Source organism: Ranitomeya imitator, chromosome 9 (genome assembly GCF_032444005.1).
Source record: "Ranitomeya imitator isolate aRanImi1 chromosome 9, aRanImi1.pri, whole genome shotgun sequence".
In the NCBI taxonomy this organism is placed as follows: domain Eukaryota; kingdom Metazoa; phylum Chordata; class Amphibia; order Anura; family Dendrobatidae; genus Ranitomeya; species Ranitomeya imitator.
Window position 1 is genome coordinate 149,714,385 of NC_091290.1, and position 20,584 is coordinate 149,734,968.

At 42.2% G+C, this 20,584-nt stretch overlaps 1 protein-coding gene across 7 annotated transcripts in view; it reads right to left on the reverse strand.

The window, feature by feature from the left end:
• Nucleotides 1-20,584, reverse strand: part of ZNF469 (zinc finger protein 469) — a 463,146-nt gene that overhangs the window by 291,990 nt on the left and 150,572 nt on the right. For 3 of the 7 annotated variants that reach the window (XR_011315263.1, XR_011315265.1, XM_069739400.1), the window contains exon 3: nt 18,001-18,181. The exons of 3 other annotated variants lie outside the window; for them this stretch is intronic. The gene's annotated coding sequence lies outside the window, so the exon portion shown is untranslated. Of the gene's footprint in view, nt 1-12,870; nt 13,316-18,000; nt 18,182-20,584 lie in introns of those variants that run through there. One more of the 7 variants, XR_011315264.1, reaches the window with a different exon arrangement.

Here is a 20,584-nt window from a genome sequence, read left to right on the forward strand (position 1 = left end):
TTGAAGTTTTGTAATTGAGGCCAATATGGTGGAAACATGTATGTAAGGAAGTCATAATTGCATATTTCAAGGCAGAGAAATATATATCCGGATGGTTTTAAAGGGATTATATGATCAGAAAATGACCTATTCATTAAAGAGAACTTGTCATGTCTGGAATCGCTATGTACCTGCAGCTATAATAGGGTTCATCTGCAGGTACATGATGTTAAATTCACATCTGCCTTACTGGAAAAGATCCAGCAAAATTCCAAGGTAAAGTGCACATAAATTAAAAAAGTGAAACGAATGATAAAATCAACAATAAATCCAGACTATCATTATCATCAGTGCACAAATCGACAATGCAAGTGGACAAATCAGAAATTAGAATAACCAACAATGAAAAAGGACCCGAAGGAATGTCCAATGTTGAAATAAAGAAAAATATTTTTTGTGGGATACATAAACCATAAGGATGGGTGGGAAACAAAATACCAAAGAAAAGGGGCAACACAGTGGACAGCAATTGCAAATCAGTATAGTGTGGCCAATGAATATTATAGCATAATATAATTATTATTATTATTATTAACGTATAGCGAAAATCAATAAAATAATAATTATGCCTCAAGAATAAGAGATGCAATTAAAAGATCTAATCAAAAAGGTGCTGGTGTGCAGATATATGCAACCTCCGATCCTCACAAGATCTCCTTCTCTACTCCCCTCTTATCTCCTCTTCCCACAATCGTATACAGGATTTCTCTCGCGCATCACCCCTACTCTGGAACTCTCTACCACAACACATCAGACTCTCGCCTACCATCGAAACCTTCAAAAAGAACCTGAAGACCCACCTCTTCCGACAAGCCTACAACCTGCAGTAACCACCGATCGACCAAACTGCTGCATGACCAGCTCTATCCTCACCTACTGTATCCTCACCCATCCCTTGTAGATTGTGAGCCCTCGCGGGCAGGGTCCTCTCTCCTCCTGTATCAGTCGTGACTTGTATTGTTTAAGATTATTGTACTTGTTTTTATTATGAATACCCCTCCTCACATGTAAAGCGCCATGGAATAAATGGCGCTATAATAATAATAATAATAATAATAATAATAATAATAATAATAAGGTAAATAGATATAAGGTGCAAATGCAAAAGGTCAATCTTAGATGGGGGCTAAAGTAGAGCAGAAACCAATATTGAAGCAAATAGCAAGACATATGTATGTGTCCATAAATAAGGTGAACTTTAGTAAGCACGCTCAATAGCCACCCAATTTTTACCTTATGCCTGTGTATAAGAAGTCCTCAGGATGCGCCCTGCCACGACGCGCGTTTCGGCATTTGTCTCCGTCAGGGGTGTTGCCCCTTTTCTTTGGTATTTTGTTACCCACCACTCCTTATGGTTTATGTATCCCATAATAGATATTTTTTTTTATTTGAACATTGGACATTCCTTTGGGTCCTTTTTAGTCGTTAGTTATTCTTACTGGAAAAGAGGCTACAGTGAGAAAATGATTTTAATGCTAATTACCTGCTGATTAACCCTATATAGCTATAGTAAATAGCGTAATGTATCTTTCTTGGTTTTGAAGTTTCCATGTTGAGTGTAAATGGTGATCTGCTGATTGAGTCAGAAACGTCCTGTAATCAGGCGTCCGGTAGTCTGGCACTAGTTTTTACAGTGCAATCGTCTCGATGCAGACAGTTGCTGTGAGGTCTCTGGCAGCTGGGAGGGCTGCACCTGTGTGTGTCCTCTCCTCTGTGTTTGTGTAGCTGGGTCTCTGTGGAGAATACTCTGCTTTCTGCTGGGTGTCGGAATGATGTCACATTCTGCTCCTCTGGGGTCAGCCATTGCTATGAGGCCAGAGCTGTGTTTATATGTAGAACTGATGATGCACGCAGCACATAGGGAGATGATCTAGAGGGCACAGTGCATATGGGACCCAGACTAAAGAAGGGTCTCTGAACCATCGCAACAAGAGGAACATTGGAGACACACTCACTTCACCTAATCTGCAGCAAATGTTTCTTCCCATTACATGCAAATTGCCTCTTCTGAGTAAAAGAGGACTTAAACTCTATAGCGCCACCTGTTGGAAGTAGCGATCCTACAAGTCACAATCAACTCTTTAACGAGTCGTGCAATATGACTTAGGATAAAAGCCAAATCAGTATCTCAATTCGCAGACACGGTGTTTCGGGCTGTTGGCCCTCGTCAGTGCGAAGCATGAGAACTAATTTGGCTAGGTGAGAGGCTCTGGACTGGGGTCTAAGGGGTATCGTTTCTCCTTATGGAGAGTGACATACCATCTCTGGCTTGTCAAGGTAAGGAGGCTTATTCGCCATACAATGCTCCTCTGGGAAATATAATATGCAAATTGCCTCTTCTGAGAAAAAGAGGACTAGCGCCACCTGTTGGAAGTAGCGATACTACAGAACTATGGAGATGACTGTCAGTGGAGGATGGATATGTAGAAAGCCTGGGTCTAAGGATCAGATGATGGTATCAAAGTGCAGTCAGAGCTTTTCATGAACCCATATTGTATCTTACCATGTGTCCACAATAAACCGTACACCAAACTCATTCATTCAAGTCTAACATGGAAATCACAGACAGCAGGTGGAGCATTTCAGAGAAAAATAGCCCTTGCTGCCATCATGTACCGAGGATCTGATTCATGCTGCCTGTGGTTTGGGCAACACGAATTGCATGGTAGGTTCCTTTTTAATAGGAGGGATGAAGGTTTATGGCAAATCTAGCAGTGCATGATGTCCAGTCTCAGCACTCACTGTTATGCACCAAGCAGAATGTATTGCGGCTTAGTGGAAAAACAAATCTTTCCCACCCTTGAAACTGTGTGTTAAATATTGCAATATTTAACCTTATATGAACTGACATTTATTGATAGCAAGTCTTCTGATCATACCATTTGCTGCCAAAGACCAACAAGTATATTTATGTGCATGTTCCAGATTTCCATTGGTGAGGACTCAAAACCTTCATACAATGTAGATAATGGTTCGGCCGACAACTATTTTCCCTCTTTCTCCCATATACTTCCAGGGACATGCTAACTGTTAGCGGGTCTCATAAACTTAGTAGCTTAAGTTTTCAATCCTATGATGGTATACACTGTTTGTGTGTGTATATACATATATATATATATATATATATATATATATATATATATATACACTGCTCAAAAAAATAAAGGGAACACTTAAACAACATAATATTACTCCAAGTAAATCAAACTGTCCACTTAGGAAGCAACACTGTTTGACAATCAATTTCACTTGCTGTTGTGCAAATGGAATAGACAACAGATGGTAATTATGGGCAATTATCAAGACACCCTCAATAAAGGAATGGTTCTGCAGGTGGGGACCACAGACCACATCTCAGTACTAATGCTTTCTGCCTGATGTTTTGGTCACTTTTGAATGTTGGTTGTGCTTTCACACTCGTGGTAGCATGAGATGGACTCTACAACCCACACAAGTGGCTCAGGTAGTGCAGCTCATCTAGGATGGCACATCAATGCGAGCTGTGGCAAGAAGGTTTGCTGTATCTGTCAGCGTAGTGTCCAGAGGCTGGAGGCGCTACCAAGAGACAGGCCAGTACACCAGGAAACATGGAGGGGGCTGTAAGAGGGCAACAACCCAGCAGCAGGACCGCTACCTCAGCCTTTGTGCAAGGAGGAACAGGAGGAGCACTGCCAGAGCCCTGCAAAATGACCTCCAGCAGGCCACAAATGTGCATGTGTCTGCACAAACGGTTAGAAACCGACTCCATGACGATGGTCTGAGTGCCCGACATCCACATTTGGGGGTTGTGCTCACACAGCCCAACACCGTGCAGAACGCTTGGCCCTCCATGTGCTCACCAGTGGTAGCCTGACTGCCATTAGGTACCGAGATGAGATCCTCAAGCCCCTTGTGACACCATATGCTGGTGCGGTTGGCCCTGGGTTCCTCATAATGCAGGACAATGCGAGACCTCATGTGGCTGGAGTGTGTCAGCAGTTCCTGCAAGATGAAGGCATTGAAGCTATGGACTGGCCCGCCCATTCCCCAGACCTGAATCCGATTGAACACATTTGGGACATCATGTCTTGCACCGTTCACCAACATCACGTTGCACCACACACTGTCCAGGAATTGGCGGATGCTTTAGTCCAGGTCTGGGAGGAGATTCCTCAGGAGAACATCTGCCGCCTCATCAGGAGCATGCCCAGGTGTTGCAGGGAGTCATACAGGCACGTGGAGGCCACACACAATACTGAGCATCATTTCCTTGTCTTGAGGCATTTCCACTGAAGTTGGATCAGCCTGAAACTTCATTTTCCACTTTGATTTTGAGCATCATTCCAACTCCAGACCTCCGTGGGGTATTAGTTGTGATTTACGGTGATCATTTTTAGGTTTTATTGTTCTCAACATATTCCACTATGCAATGAATAAAGATTTACAACTGGAATATTTCATTCAGTGATATCTAGGATGTGAGATTTTACTGTTCCCTTTATTTTTTTTTTGAGCAGTGTATATATATATATGTATATATATATATATATATATACACACACACATATAATATTGCCTATGAATTCATGTACTTTTCATGGTAAATGTTCCTTCCAGTGTTTAGTAATGCTATAAAACCCTGGCGTCTCCACTCGCATCAGATCCCATTCAGCGATGTCTGCACAATGTATCAGGACGGTATTGCCCTCTGTGTCATATTAAAGTGTTGACATTCCTGTGCTCTAAATAAATTACAGCTGGAGTAGGTCTCCTGCAGAGAATCCGCCTGTGTGACTATTACCATCCCCACAGTATATTTATTACTATATTCACAGGGTCGGGCACAATGTCTAGGACAGCTAAAGATTGAGTGTCAGTCTCCAAAGATCTGAATGTATGTGAGCCAGGATACCTCCAATCAGTCTCCAGTTAGTAAACTAAAAAAGACTGCACTGCTGGCCTCCATGATGTGCAATTATTGCTGTCTTATGCTCCCTATGTTCTATAAAGATCACATTGTAGAAAGGAAACAGTTTAGAGAGGATGTCTCTCGGCCCTGCACTGGAGATCCACAGATATGTGAGCATCAGTAATCGCTGGCACGCACACCCATCGATTTCCGGGGGCATCTCGATATTCCTGTGTTGTCCCGGCTCTTTCTGCTTCACATCTACATAAACCCTAGTTTTTCCGAATGCATCTGCTTTACCAACTGCTCGCCTCTGTGTCTGGCAGACAGAGCCCGGCCTGTTTTCTAAGGAAGATTAGGTAAACTTCTATGAAACAATGGCGCGCAGGCGCAGCGCAGCCTTTAGAGTGTCACATCAGGCTATTAAAAAGTGTTAAATGTTCCAAGGCGGAATGTGTGAGCCTCAGTGTACGGATCGCAGTGTTTCATCTACATTCACAGTTGTGACAGCTTCACTACACACAGTTTAACTGTAGATGCAAAATATGTAACGGGATATAGCTTTGGCACCGTGGCATCCTGGCGCACAGTGTGTTTATATACCCAGCACATGTCTATGGCTGCTGTATGTGCAGCAACCTCTCAAGTAGCTCATAAGCTACGTTTGTCACCTAAGATTTATTTTGGACACGTGTTGGTTTCCTTCTAAATAAGTCTCTCTCTCTGGCTTTTTTTTCTGTAGCAGATTTTATTAATTCCTGGTGATAAATGAGGCATCAGGCCGCAGATTGTAGACTCGCTGGACGCGTGGAGGTTGCCAGTTGGCTTTTTTGACTGTTTTCTATTAGTGTTTATAAAGACGCGCAGTTGTGTTGGGCTATTTCTGCTTGCCAAAAACTACAGGGAAATATTTTAGGATGAACGAGACATTCTTAAAGATCTTACTGCTTGTGTCCACCTCTTGCTGAATGTGTTGCCCCGATACAAAGGTCACTGTGGAACACTGTGTGTGCTGAGGAATCCGATGCCAAACCCGGTGGTGACCCAAGGAGGGATATGGCTCACAGAAAATCAGATAATGACCTATCGTTTAAATCAAGTTTTCATTATAAATGCATGTGCAGGAATAGTTGGTGGGTTTGTTTTTTTAGGGTTTTCCATGTCACTAGCATTAAATATATCCTGAAACCTTGCAGTTTTCCTATTATGAGACTTGGGCCACTGAGTATTTACTGTTCTGTATAAATCACTTCTCACTAGTCAAATCATTATCATCACAAATAGGATTAAAGTAACTGATGACATACAGTGGGGCAAAAAAGTATTTAGTCAGTCAGCAATAGTGCAAGTTCCACCACTTAAAAAGATGAGAGGCGTCTGTAATTTACATCATAGGTAGACCTCAACTATGGGAGACAAACTGAGAAAAAAAAATCCAGAAAATCACATTGTCTGTTTTTTTAACATTTTATTTGCATATTATGGTGGAAAATAAGTATTTGGTCAGAAACAAAATTTCATCTCAATACTTTGTAATATATCCTTTGTTGGCAATGACAGAGGTCAAACGTTTTCTGTAAGTCTTCACAAGGTTGCCACACACTGTTGTTGGTATGTTGGCCCATTCCTCCATGCAGATCTCCTCTAGAGCAGTGATGTTTTTGGCTTTTCGCTTGGCAACACGGACTTTCAACTCCCTCCAAAGGTTTTCTATAGGGTTGACATCTGGAGACTGGCTAGGCCACTCCAGGACCTTGAAATGCTTCTTACGAAGCCACTCCTTCGTTGCCCTGGCGGTGTGCTTTGGATCATTGTCATGTTGAAAGACCCAGCCACGTTTCATCTTCAATGCCCTTGCTGATGGAAGGAGGTTTGCACTCAAAATCTCACGATACATGGCCCCATTCATTCTTTCATGTACCCGGATCAGTCGTCCTGGCCCCTTTGCAGAGAAACAGCCCCAAAGCATGATGTTTCCACCACCATGCTTTACAGTAGGTATGGTGTTTGATGGATGCAACTCAGTATTCTTTTTCCTCCAAACACGACAAGTTGTGTTTCTACCAAACAGTTCCAGTTTGGTTTCCTCAGACCATAGGACTTTCTCCCAAAACTCCTCTGGATCATCCAAATGCTCTCTAGCAAACTTCAGACGGGCCCGGACATGTACTTGCTTAAGCAGTGGGACACGTCTGGCACTGCAGGATCTGAGTCCATGGTGGCGTAGTGTGTTACTTATGGTAGGCCTTGATACATTGGTCCCAGCTCTCTGCAGTTCATTCACTAGGTCCCCCCGCGTGGTTCTGGGATTTTTGCTCACCGTTCTTGTGATCATTCTGACCCCACGGGGTGGGATTTTGCGTGGAGCCCCAGATCGAGGGAGATTATCAGTGGTCTTGTATGTCTTCCATTTTCTAATTATTGCTCCCACTGTTGATTTCTTCACTCCAAGCTGGTTGGCTATTGCAGATTCAGTCTTCCCAGCCTGGTGCAGGGCTACAATTTTGTTTCTGGTGTCCTTTGACAGCTCTTTGGTCTTCACCATAGTGGAGTTTGGAGTCAGACTGTTTGAGGGTGTGCACAGGTGTCTTTTTATACTGATAACAAGTTTAAACAGGTGCCATTACTACAGGTAATGAGTGGGGGAAAGAGGAGACTCTTAAAGAAGAAGTTACAGGTCTGTGAGAGCCAGAAATCTTGATTGTTTGTTTCTGACCAAATACTTATTTTCCACCATAATATGCAAATAAAATGTTAAAAAAACAGACAATGTGATTTTCTGGATTTTTTTTTCTCAGTTTGTCTCCCATAGTTGAGGTCTACCTATGATGTAAATTACAGACGCCTCTCATCTTTTTAAGTGGTGGAACTTGCACGATTGCTGACTGACTAAATACTTTTTTGCCCCACTGTATCTATATACAGCAGATAACACAGGGTCCACCATTCACAATAGGTGATGTCACAGCTCACCTCCTCCTCCTGTACAATGACTGATAACACCTCTATATACAGTAGATAACACAGGATCCACCATTCACAATAGGTGATGTCACAGCTCACAAGCTCCTTTTCCTGTATAATGACTGATAACACCTCTATATACAGCTTATGACACAGTATCTACCATTCACCATAGGTGATGTCACAGCTCACCTACTTCCCCTGTACAATGACCTCTTTACAGGTCACATAGCATACCCACAGCACTGTTCTATTAGAAGTCAACAGGAGGTTGTCAGTGACCTTGACCACAACACTCCCCCAAATAAAATAGTAAAAGATGGCCAGAGCTCCCTTCCCTACACAATAATCTAATATACTAATAGATCACAGACTGCACATGAGTCAACAATGTGATGCAGCTGCAAAAAGGGAAAACACAGTTCTAGGATGTATTAGGAGAAGCAAAGAGTCTTGATCACGTTAAGTAATTATCCCCCTTTAGGGTAGGTGCACACAGTCAATAGTTGTCAGCGCTTTGGATGCAGCAAATGTCCACTGTGTCCAAAGCGCTGTCAGCTTTTGAACACAGGTGATTCCGCATGTGTTCATTGAATTGTGGGGAATCACCTTGTCCAATGCATTGTATGGGTGAGATTTATCACGTCTCTGCAAGATAAATTGACATGCTGCGGTCTGGAAAGACGTGACACATGTCCGTCTCCGCAGGTAAGCAGCGGGCGTCTGTGGACGCATAGTGGGCATGGGGTTTCTTGAAATCCCATCCACTATGCTGTAATATCTGGATGCTACGGATGTACGCAGCATCCGGCCCGCAGCGTTTACTGACCGTGTGCACGTACCCCTACTCCTCCTTGGTCAGGCCTCATCTGGAATACTGTGCTCAGTTCTGGACACCACTCTTTAAAAAGACATTGAAAAACTGGTAACCGGACTGCAATGTATGTCCTACAAGGAACAGTTAATGGATATGGGAATATTTAGCTGCAAAAAAGAAGACTGAGAGGAGACTTAATAGCCGTCTACAACTATCTCCAGGGCTGTTACATTGTAGAAGTATCATCATTATTCTCATTTGCACATGGAAACACGAGAAGCAATGGGATGAAACTGAATGGGAGGAGATATAGATGAGATATTATAAAATAATTTTTTGACAGTGAGGGTGATCAATGAGTGGAACAGGTGGTCACGAGAGGTGGTGAGTTCTCCTTTAATGGACGTTTTCACACAGAGGCTGGACAGACACCTGTCTGAGATGGTTTAGTGACTCCTGCATTGAGCAGGGGGTTGGACACGACGACCTTGGAGGCCCCTTCCATCTAACATTGTAGGATTCTTTGATCTCTACACACAGATCTCCGCATACCCCCAACACTCTCCCAGAGATAAGCAGATAAAAATTAAAGCAGATAAGAAAAAATATGTATCAGGAATTAGATGAATTAGTAACAAAATATAAAACTGATGCTTTCTCTACTGAGTAGATGATCTAGATACATCTGTGACCATAAATTCAGTGTGATCCCACTTCACTATCACTAATCTCATTAACCATTTGTAGAGAATATGATACAGCCATTAGGTCACTATGAAGAGCAGATAGAACATTCTGCCAGTAAGTCGTTACGCCATGTTTAACAACATTTTGCAGAAGGAATCTATAAGCAATGCTGAGTAATTTCACACATACTGTGACAGCGCGTCTGTATCTCAAGAAAAATAAATAAAACCAGGTACGCGGCACAAATAAGTCAGAACACATTTGGGTTGCATCTCCATTAAAGTCAAGGAATCTGATTTGTTCTAGTAAAAGTCAGAGTAGCGGGAGACGGCAGGCACCGCAGGAATCACCTCGCCATAATCTCCTCCAGACCTTACAAAGGTGAAGCTACAGAGAAAGAACAGTATAGTAATAGGAGTCTGTATTCCGAATGCTACCCTGCTCTGTACAGGCGTACATCTCAGCCGCAGATCAGGGACAAGTCTGCTCTACAGGTACGAGGCAACCTGTTCCGAGAATCCACCTCATGGTGGTGAGATTGTGCTCCACTGACCCTCCACCTCCTTGTCTCATTTTCATTCAACGGCCAAATTGCAAAAGTTTGAAAAAATAGCAACATTGCAATTTACTTTTTCTGAAAAATCCTTCCCTTTTCCAAGAACAGAGGGATTTTTAATTTTATAGCGTACAGCTCCTTGCCTAAGTTTCTGCTTTCAGGATCTGTACTTTCGAGCCTGCTGTGAAGCGGAGAGGATCCGGACAGCGCCAGTGCCTTTGTGTCGTCAGCATGGGAGAGTGCACGGTTCGGGCCGGCAGTGCGACCATACCGCTGGTCCAAGCTGTGAACCTTGAGGAGCCAACTAAACGGCGGCAAACTAGGTGCACTGCGCGTCTGAAGAAAGAACATCAGATGAACCCTTTAATACCTAAATGGGGAACTTCTCAAACCCTCCAATCGGAATCATCGGATGACAATGTCGCCTGTTTCTCCCATTGTTTGGTTTGCACATGATCTATCACATGATGTCTCTGATGGCCTGGTGTGTTCTGCGTATGATCCTCATATCGGCAGGATATAGATCGCATGTCCTATCAGTACCATGGACAGTGGCAGAGACAAAGCCTGGAACTTTGTGTTACACAATGATCTGGCCGGCGTCCAGGTGCTTCTATGTGGCCCATATATCTGTAAGTGATTATCTCATTTATGGAACTTCCAGTAATACATACAGAATGTGTAAAGTATTCACTCACTGGGGTTTGTAATTCCTCTTGAGAATCGCTCGCAAAACTCAGAACAAGAATAATTCATCTACACGTTAAAGGGAAGGTGTCATAAAAAAATAGCCTAGTGTTCTAGCCCAGAGCTGCAGTTACAAATGTGTAGACTTCAGAGCTGAAATCTTCCAGTATTCCCTGCTTGCTGTGCCACAGAGCAGATTATTCAGAGCCTGCATCTTTAGACATTACACGTCTGTAAGACTATCAATTCATTCTGGGCTAGTAAAATACGTACCAAATGTTACAGGGCCGGTAATTCACCACCATTGCTCCGAGCTTCATATTTCTTGGCAGTAGACTTGGAGATGTGACTATTTGTTTACTTGGCTTGCAGAGATCAAAGGAAGGTATGACAAAGCCATTAGGCTATCATGGCTCAAATTATTACCACATGAAAACTCTGTCCACACTTCGTAAACTTGGTTTATTAGGGGGGTTAACCCTGTAACTCCTGGGCGGACTCAAGTCTTCCCCGGATCAAGGTTGGCAATGAGTCAGATTGCTTGTTATAAACAACTGTTTAGATTCTCTCTGCACATTGCAAGGCGTATTTTACTCCAATAACATAAAGCTTAAGGTTATCCTTCCGGATCAGTACCAGATTGATGATCATTTGGCCAGACCTTCAATCACCTCCTCCTCCACAGCAGTCGTGCGCTCTTTACCGGTGCCAAACTCCTCCAGATGTGCGACGGAGCAGCGACTGGACCTCGTATCACCCGCATAATTAATGCTCGGAAACCGGGTCCCAGCCTTTACTGTAACATAAGCCGCTGGGTGCTTTTTTAGCGCTCAGACTAGAACATGCACACTGTTCATGAGACAAGTGCTTTTTGGTTGGAAACTTGACCCTTGCTCTCTTTAAAATGGAGGAAAATATATTTGCTGGGTTCACGATGTGGTTATTTCTCAGCATGTCGCTCCATGTCTCCAGCTTCATGAACATAACTCAACAGGTCACCTCTGTTAGGTGCAGACAATGAGCTTGATTCATAAATATATATTTCACCATTAGAGGCAAATGAAGACACTGGGCCGGTGTTAACTATGTGATGGCTGGCAGCAGAGGAGGCCCATTGTTCCGGTATGACCTCATATAAGGGACAACGTTCGTTATCTGATCCTTGTCATGAAATATCGGGGTCCATTAGACCATATCTTGTGATATTACACATAGTAAAAGGCTATGCACATATTTTCCTCCAATGTTTATTGCTATAAAATAATCATGACCTTACTGATTTCTATCAACTACTGATTAATGTTTTGCAAATTAGTCGAGTGATCGGCATCAGGCATAAATAGCCCAATGATCATAAACGGGCATTCTCATGAATGCTTGTACTCCCATTATTGGCTTGGCCATTTATTGGTTATTATTATTGTCCTGTAGTGTCCTGTGTATGAATGTATGTGTATGAATTTGCCAAGCACAATGTCTACATGGACTTTCATATACCTATATACCTGACCATACACCAAAAACATGCTTGAGCAGATGGAAGAAACCAAGGTGAACCATGGTGTCAGGATATATGAAATAAGGTTCAGTGCAAGCATACGTTAATCATATCAAAAAAAGAGAGAAAGCACCAAAAGTTTACTAAAAGTCAATTTTATTAATACTCAAGAAGTAAAAGCACAAGTAAAGTAGCAGGGACAAGACAATGGTACACTGAAGGGTGAAGCCACGGTAAGCAGACAGGTTACATATAAAGAGTATCAGGGCCGCGCCACTAATCCATACCAGAGGTAAAGTGCAAATGTGCAGCATCAATGGGTATTAGCAAAGTCCAAAGGTCAATAGAAGCAGCAAAAATAACAGACCTAAAAAGATAAGCGCGCTATGCACAATAAGGCCAGTATTTACCTGCATATACCGCAGCTTAGAACACCCACCCCAACGCGCGTTTCGGCTCACAGTGCCTTCTTCCGGGGGATTTTGCTGCTTCTATTGGCCTTTGCACTTTGCTAATACCCATTGATGCTGCACATTTCCACTTTACATCTGGTATGGATTAGTGGCGCGGCCCTGATACTCTTTATATGTAACCTGTCTGCTTACCGTGGCTTCACCCTTCAGTGTACCATTGTCTTGTCCCTGCTACTTTACTTGTGCTTTCACTTCTTGAGTATTAATAAAATTGACTTTTAGTAAACTTTTGGTTCTTTTGGTGTTTTCTCTCTTTTTTTGATATGATTAACGTCTACATGGACTTTGCAGATTTTCTCTGTGTTTTTTGTGCGTTTCCTCTTGGTATTTCATTTCTTCCCACAATATAAAAACTTACTGATAGGGATTTAAGATTAGAAGCCTCACTGGAGACAATGACAATATCCGCAAAACTACGGCATATGTTGCTGCTAGATAAGCAGTAGGTTGTTGTTGTTTTTTTAAAGAATATTTACAGCATTAATTTCTGTGTATTAATTTTAGGTGTAAGAATCATTGCTATAAGGATAATGTCCTTCAAAATGCCGGTAGCTGTTGTAGAGACTTGAATGAGTTCACATGCACAGTAGTTATTTCTGTTCTTGGATCCGTTTTTCACGGGAGATGCAGAATAACAATGTTCTACATGATCCATTCATTTGAATGTGGATAGAAATGTCCTAAATGTCTTCTGTTTTACTGCAATCTGGATCAAAAAAACATAATTTACACTTTATTGTCGGACCCAAACAACTCAATATGTTTTATTTTTATTGAAATCTATGGGGGAACTGAGCATAACAAATTGTCATTTTTTATGTCAACTGCTCTCAGATCCTTTTTTAAGCATTGCCCACAACAACACAGGTATTCAGAGACCCCTCTAGCGAAATTAATCCGGTGGAACAATCAAAAAATAAATAGATAGGGTCTAATTATAAGTGATAAACGAAAAGAAAATCAACCTTCTAAAATATACCTTTTATTAATTATTACTTAAAAAAGCATCTATCTCAATAGACATCCCAAAGGGATCAACAAAAGGTCAGATAGCAAATACGATATCTGCTTTTTGGTCAACATTCACATTAGAAAATTCTAGGGGAAAGAGTCTAATTCTCCATTCCCCTACCTGCCAGCGGAGGTTGGCACCCTAAGGGAAATCGCTTTGGTGCCCCCGCTCCTCATCGGCTCACCCTAACTGATCGTAATAGGGATCCCTTCAAAAAGCTACCACCAACACCCGTTTAGTGCTTATGTGCTGTATCAAGGTTTCCTGGACCTTACGCTATATGTAGCTGTGTGAGTGCTCACTTAACCTATTCGATCAGTCTCATTTTGGCTGGTTTACACTGTAGCAGTTAAACATGTGATGGATATTTCAGATGTTCTGCTACCAAATGAGATCACACGATAGTGGGTTTGCTTGGCTCCTCCTGGCATATCTTCACATGTATGACCCTCTCTTGAATAAACAAATATGCACAAGCAACAGCTCAGAAATAACACTGATGTGAGGTATACTATAAGGGGGTCTGTAAGCACCTAGTATCCTATAATAATAATCATCAATTTGTAGGGTATAAATGTAGTTAGCCAGGTCACAATTAGAGCATATGGATAATTGTCATTCACCCCCCACACAGTCTATCTCAATACATACAGTAAAGGTAGGCTTCATAGAATAAGGATTAAAACCATAAAGTGCGTATAGGAATTCATGTCACTTATTTTAGTCTAAGCAGAATACCCAATCCCGACGCGTTTCTCCCCTCCTCAATGCCGTGAGGGGTTCATCAGGGAAAGTAAAAATGTAGGGCTCAAAACATCTCCTGCCAGATGGAGCGCATGTGTCCGGTAGACTGCTGTACATGTGTCTGGACTTCTGTTCGTACTGCTTTCCTTTAAGATTCCCGCCGATCACAGACCAGAAGAGAACGTCGCTGGTCAAACTTAACCGGAAGTTGTGTTACGGCTTCTCGTGGAACGCAATATGCGCTCCACTATAGCCGGAAGTTCTGTACAGACTGTGTGGAACGCAGCATGCGTCCCACCTCCGGAAGTACAGTCCCTACTGTGGCCAGAAACACCTGCGCCCCACCGTAGCAAGTCTGCCCAATTGGTATCAAAAGATGTTTTCTTCCTGCAGGTGTCAATATTAACCAATCCTAAATATCAATATTGGGATGCTTTTACCCAGATGCTCTTGTAACCTAGTAAACCTTAGTGGGAACTAACAGTCAACTATACAGAATTAGTGTGGAAGTTCTGGTAGATTTCAGATAAAGTCCTAAAAAAAAATATAAAGACGATAAGTGATTTAAAAACTAGGAAGGTGTATGCTAAATAATAATTATAGAACTGGTAGATAACCAGTGAATAATGATCATGCAGTATGATCCTTTAAGGATCAATATACCTTAGCACAGTTCTCTGTATTGCGGACACTTTGTAAACACTAATTCATATAAAGCTGGTGAAACTAGGTTGCTCATTGATACCCCCTGGACTCATTGATTGAAGAAGAAAGATCTAACGTGTCCCTCTTTGAAGGATCATTTTATCCCAGTCTCCTACCCTTTGAACTCAGGTATGGTTTCTATAACCCTAAAGGAAAGGGACCCCTAGTCACTGTGATGTTGTTCAACCATATAGCGTGCCAAAGGTGTATCCCTTCCATGTTTGATATCACCGATATGCTCTCCAATCCTGACTTTAAAATGTCTTTGTTTTGTCCACATAGTCTTAAGGCATATGCAAGTGCACATGTAAGCGATCCACATCGTTTTACAATTGGCAAAGTCCATATTCCTGTATACTTCCCAGTGAATGAGCATGAAAAACTTCTAGACACATTATATATGGCGACAGAAGATACAAGCGCCACATGTAAATGTATCCCTACGATCCAGCCATGTGCCCATTGGTCTTTGGGTAGTATAATGACTACGGACCATGAAGTCATGCACAGATCTGCCTCTCCTGAAGGTTACCGATGGTCTTGGTGAAATTTGATTCAAGCTATCTGGATCTGTAAGTAAGATGTCCCAGTGTCTGCATAGAATTGACGTTAGTTTCTTGTTCTGGTCATTGTATGTACTAATCAATCGTGTTATATCATCAGATGTATCTCTCGTGACAGGAGAGAGCAGATCCGAGCGATTTGTCCCCAGTACATGTTGGTTACCTGCCTCAGTGACGTACTGGATATCCCATACTGTGAAATCGTCTTTTCAAATTGTTAGACTGTGCCTCAAACTCACTCAAGGACGAACAGTTTGTCCTAAATCTCAGGAACTGCCCCTTCATGATGCCCTTCCTGAGACTTTGCGGGTGGTGGATTTCCCATCTGAGGAGACTGTTGATCGCTAAGGGCTTTTGATATATCAAGGTTTTTATATATGCCTTCGCACCTTTTGCAATCATAATATCCAAAAAGGAGATTCTGTCTCTTACCTCACAAGTAAATTTCAGACCGACATTATTAATGTTCAAGTATAAGACAAAATCGTCAAAATACCTTTGATCCCCTGTCCACAGGACGAGGATGTCATCAATGTATCGTCCCCAGAAGTATATCCGGGGCACCATGTGACATCTCTGTCCTGAAACTCAATGGTGTCCTCCCACCAGCCAGGAGCACGTTGGCCTAGGTGGGGGCACAGGGGCTTCCCATAGCCGTGCCCCTGATCTGGTGGTAGAACTTACCGCTGAAAAGAAAGTAGTTGTGACCAAGGACATATGCAAACAACTCCAACAGAAATCTGTTGTGCCTGTTCAGATGGGTTCCTCTCATATTTAAGCAGTATTGGACTTATTTTAGACTCTGGTCATGTGGTATACTACTATACAGAGATTCCGCGAAGATCGTCCCAGGTTCTAGTTGAATTTCTTCCAGTTTAGACAGTAAGTTAGTTGTGTCCCTAATGTGTGAAGGTAGGGCTGTCATGAAGGGGTGGAGAATTTTATCTAGGTACACTCTCGAGTTCTGGCTCAGGGCATCTATTGCTGACACAATTGGGCGCCGTTTAAGTGGGGTGAGGCCTTTATGCACCTTAGGTAACGAATAGACGGTTGCCAGAGTAGGGTGTTTGCGAAGCATATAATCAAATAAAAATTTTTGAAATGAGATGATTACTATTACTTTAGGCTGGTTTCACATTTGCGTTTTTTGGGTGCGTTTTTTCGTTAAAAACGCAAAAAAACGCATGGTGAAAAAACGCATGTAAATGCGTGCAAATGCTGCATTTTTTTGACGCATGCGTTTTTGCATGTGGTGAAAAAAACGCGGCGTTTTGACGCGTTTACATGCGTTTTTTCATGCGTTTGCGTTTTTTAAACGCATGCTGAGAAATGTGTGACAGCTGCCAATCATCAAAATAAAGTAAAAAACCCACTATAAACAGAAATAGTTAGGGGTAGGGGTAGGGTTAGGGGTAGGGATCATAACCCTAACCCTACCTCTAACCCTACCCCTAACCCTAACCCTAAAGGGTTTAGGGTTAGGGGTAGGGTTAGGGGTAGGGTTAGGGTTAGGATCCCTTAGGGTTAGGGGTAGGGTTAGGATCCCTTAGGGTTAGGGTTAGATGTAGGGTTAGGATCCCTTAGGGTTAGGGGTAGGGTTAGGGTTAAGATCCCATAGGGTTAGGGGTAGGGTTAGGGTTAAAGGTAGGGTTAGGATCCCTTAGGGTTAGGGTTAGGGTTAGGATCCCTTTATCACCTTTATGTTGGGGGGTGGCATATCAGTGTGTTTTCTGGTTTTTTAATATAAAAACGCATGCGTTTTTAATGCAAAAAAACGCATGCACAAAAAAACGCATGCGTCCCCATTGACTCCAATGTATTTTTTTACCCCCAAAAAACGCATGAAAACGCATGCGGTTTTTTTGGTCCAAAAAACGCCTCTCAAAAATACTACAAGTTGCATTTCTAAAAATGAACGCATGCAGAAAAAAAACGCATGCGTTTCAAAACGCGACCAAACGCGTACAAACAAAAACGCATGCGTTTTCAATGTTAAATATAGGAAAAAAAACGCATGCGTTTTTTTGGAAAAAAACGCTGAAGACAAAAACGCAAGTGTGAAACCACCCTTACTGAGATTATTCTCAAAGGCATTATGATATTGGGGTGTGGGATCCCTTTTCAGGACTTCATAGGTGTCTGTACACAATCGCTGAACACATCTTGAGGTATTTCTCAACATCCATGATTATAACTTTCCCCCCTAATCTGAAGGTTTTGTAATAATATTATAGTTATTTTCCAGAGAATGTAATGCTTCCATTTGGTCTCTTTACATATTCCGGGTCAGCAATTTATGTCTAGGATTAATCTTTTTAGTCTCATTTGTTAGTAATCTTGAAAAAATGTCTATACTGTTGCACTCACCAGATGGAGTATTTCCCGTACTTTTTAGCCTGTTTTCCGAGAAGAGATCCTCACCAATCCCCCTGCTGCCTTCTTCAGATAATTGTCAGGATTCTTACATCCTCCAGAGTCCAGGGGAATACCGAGCTGTTGGCATTTTTGTTTGTAATTATTTCGGACAAATTTCTTCCGTTTGAGCTTCCTAAGAAATAAATTGATATCCTTGAGCCAATGAAAAGGGTAAAATTTTGTCGTTCGTAAGAATGATAATCCGGATGCCAACACTGAAATCTTTTCCCTTGACAAGGCATGCTTTGACAGGTTAATGGTTTGATTGTTTTCCACAATTGAAAACATTGAACATTGAATTGCGGGGGTGCTACAGCGATTTTCCTTAGGGTTCCAACCTCAGAGAACTGATTGCTTCTGGATCAGTTTCATACGGATAATTACTGGACATGTGAACTGAGCCTTAAGCTACATTCCCACGGTCAGTATTTGGTCAGTATTTTACATCAGTATTTGTACGCCAAGACCAGGAGTGGGTGAAAAATGCAGAAATGGTGACATGTTTCTATTATACTTTTCCTCTGATTGTTCAACTCCTGGTTTTGGCCTACAAATACGGATATCAAATACTGACCCGTGTGAACGTGGCCTTATAAATCCATTGGCACCTACCGATTGATCACTATTTGAGTCTGTTTCTATAGGAGTTCATACCGATAAAGACTATGAAGAAGTGATTTATAAGACATGTCATACACTGTTTTTCTTTCCATCTCAGCAGACTAGATAAGCTTAGGCTCTGCATAACTTGATTTAGTGATTTTTTGTCCTGTAGGCTCTTTGGAACTTTTTCTCTAATCCCTTATTAGATTACTAAATCTTCAGTCGTCACATTCAGTTTTCTTTTTTTTTCACTATCACATCCTTTTAGGATTTAATGAAATATCTTATTTTTCTTCTCTGAAAGGTTACATCAATTCGACGCAGGAGTAAGGAAACTGTACGAGGCCGCGTACTGCGGTGTTAGCATGCCGCCAGTGCTCTCGCTGATTCAGCATATACCCGGGGATAGTCTTAGATAATTCATTCCGAGAATGGGAATACTTCTGGCAGTCTTACGTTTGTAAATGCATATGAGTTTTGGCATTTTTTTTTACGAACAAAAAACAAACTTTTGGGCTCCAAGCCATTTCGTTCCTTTGTATACGCGGCTAGAACATTGGGGGAGGACACAAATAACACATTCTGGTGTCCTTATGCATTGACCTTACCATTTATTATTTTACATTCAGTTTTGGCCATAGAAAGCACAGCTTATGGGCCCCCTCCTGTTAAATGCTTGGAAGGATGATGGCGTTTTCTGCTTAGTACGGCAAAATATGCTGGGCTTTTGGATTCCTTATAAACGTAGGTGAAGCAAATGAGCTTCATGTGTTGGCTTACATGGTGTTTGCCCAAGTTTAAGGTTTCGTAAAGCATCGAACAGTCCTCAGATTAAAACAACTGACTACTGAACAACATTGACGAGCTTGTGACAATGGCACCTATCAGAAGTGAAGAGGTGAAGGTGATGCGTTGAAAGCGCTGAATGTGAGAAACTGTAAGGATGTGAGCCTCTGAGACCGGGTCCAAATTGTGGGGTCTAAATGACTTGGTCATCTCCAAAGAAGAAGGTCTTATGGGAGGGGGTTACCAGTACATCACAGACCTGATGGACTGTTTCCGGTATATGGTCTTGTGGACTGTTTAAAATATATGGCAGGTCAAGCAGTGTGTTTCTGACTTGGCAGCTCCAGTGGGGTGTTCCCAGTGTACAGCAGGTCAAGTAGGGTGTTCCCAGTATATAGCAGCTCAAATGTGGTGTTGCCAGTATAAGGTAGGTCAGGTGGGGTATTCCCAGTATAAAGCATGTCAAGTGCTGTGTTCCCAGTATACAGCAGGTTGTGGGGTGCCCCTGGTATGTGGTAGGACTTGTGGTGTCTTCTTGGTATATGTGGCGTTGTGTTTTGTTCCCAGTATGAAGTGGTCACACCTATCGAAGTGCTTCAGGGTCATGAGAAACCAAGGCTCATTGATGCACATGGAAAGTGAAGGCCGGTCAAATTTGATGTAACAGATGTGGCGCTGCATAATCTTTGGAAAAGGCAAATCTGATCCGTAGAGGCCGTTACTCTAAAATTTACTGCAATTAAAGATTTACTTCTAATGGTTTCAGATGCCACATGACTTTTTCAGAGAGGTCTCGTGGAGCCAATGCTTTTACAGGGCAGAGGTATTTTACGGGTCCTATCCATTATATAAGGCAAGTGGTTGGGTATCATGGTTGGTGTATAACCACTGTTAAATGATGTATTATTTAGACTGATGGCTGTCCCCGACGACTCCCCCATACACAGGCTCACTCGGCTGATTGCTCCTGTGTTCTTTATGAGAACGCCGGAGAGCAAAAGGAATGACCATTGAAAATCCAGCAGGCCGAACCCTTCTTTAACCCCCAACATTATCTGTCAGGTGAGAGCCACTATACACATTAGATTATTACATGATATTGCGTGGTTTGCCTTACCTTAGTCTATATTGTAGGATGGTCTTTAAT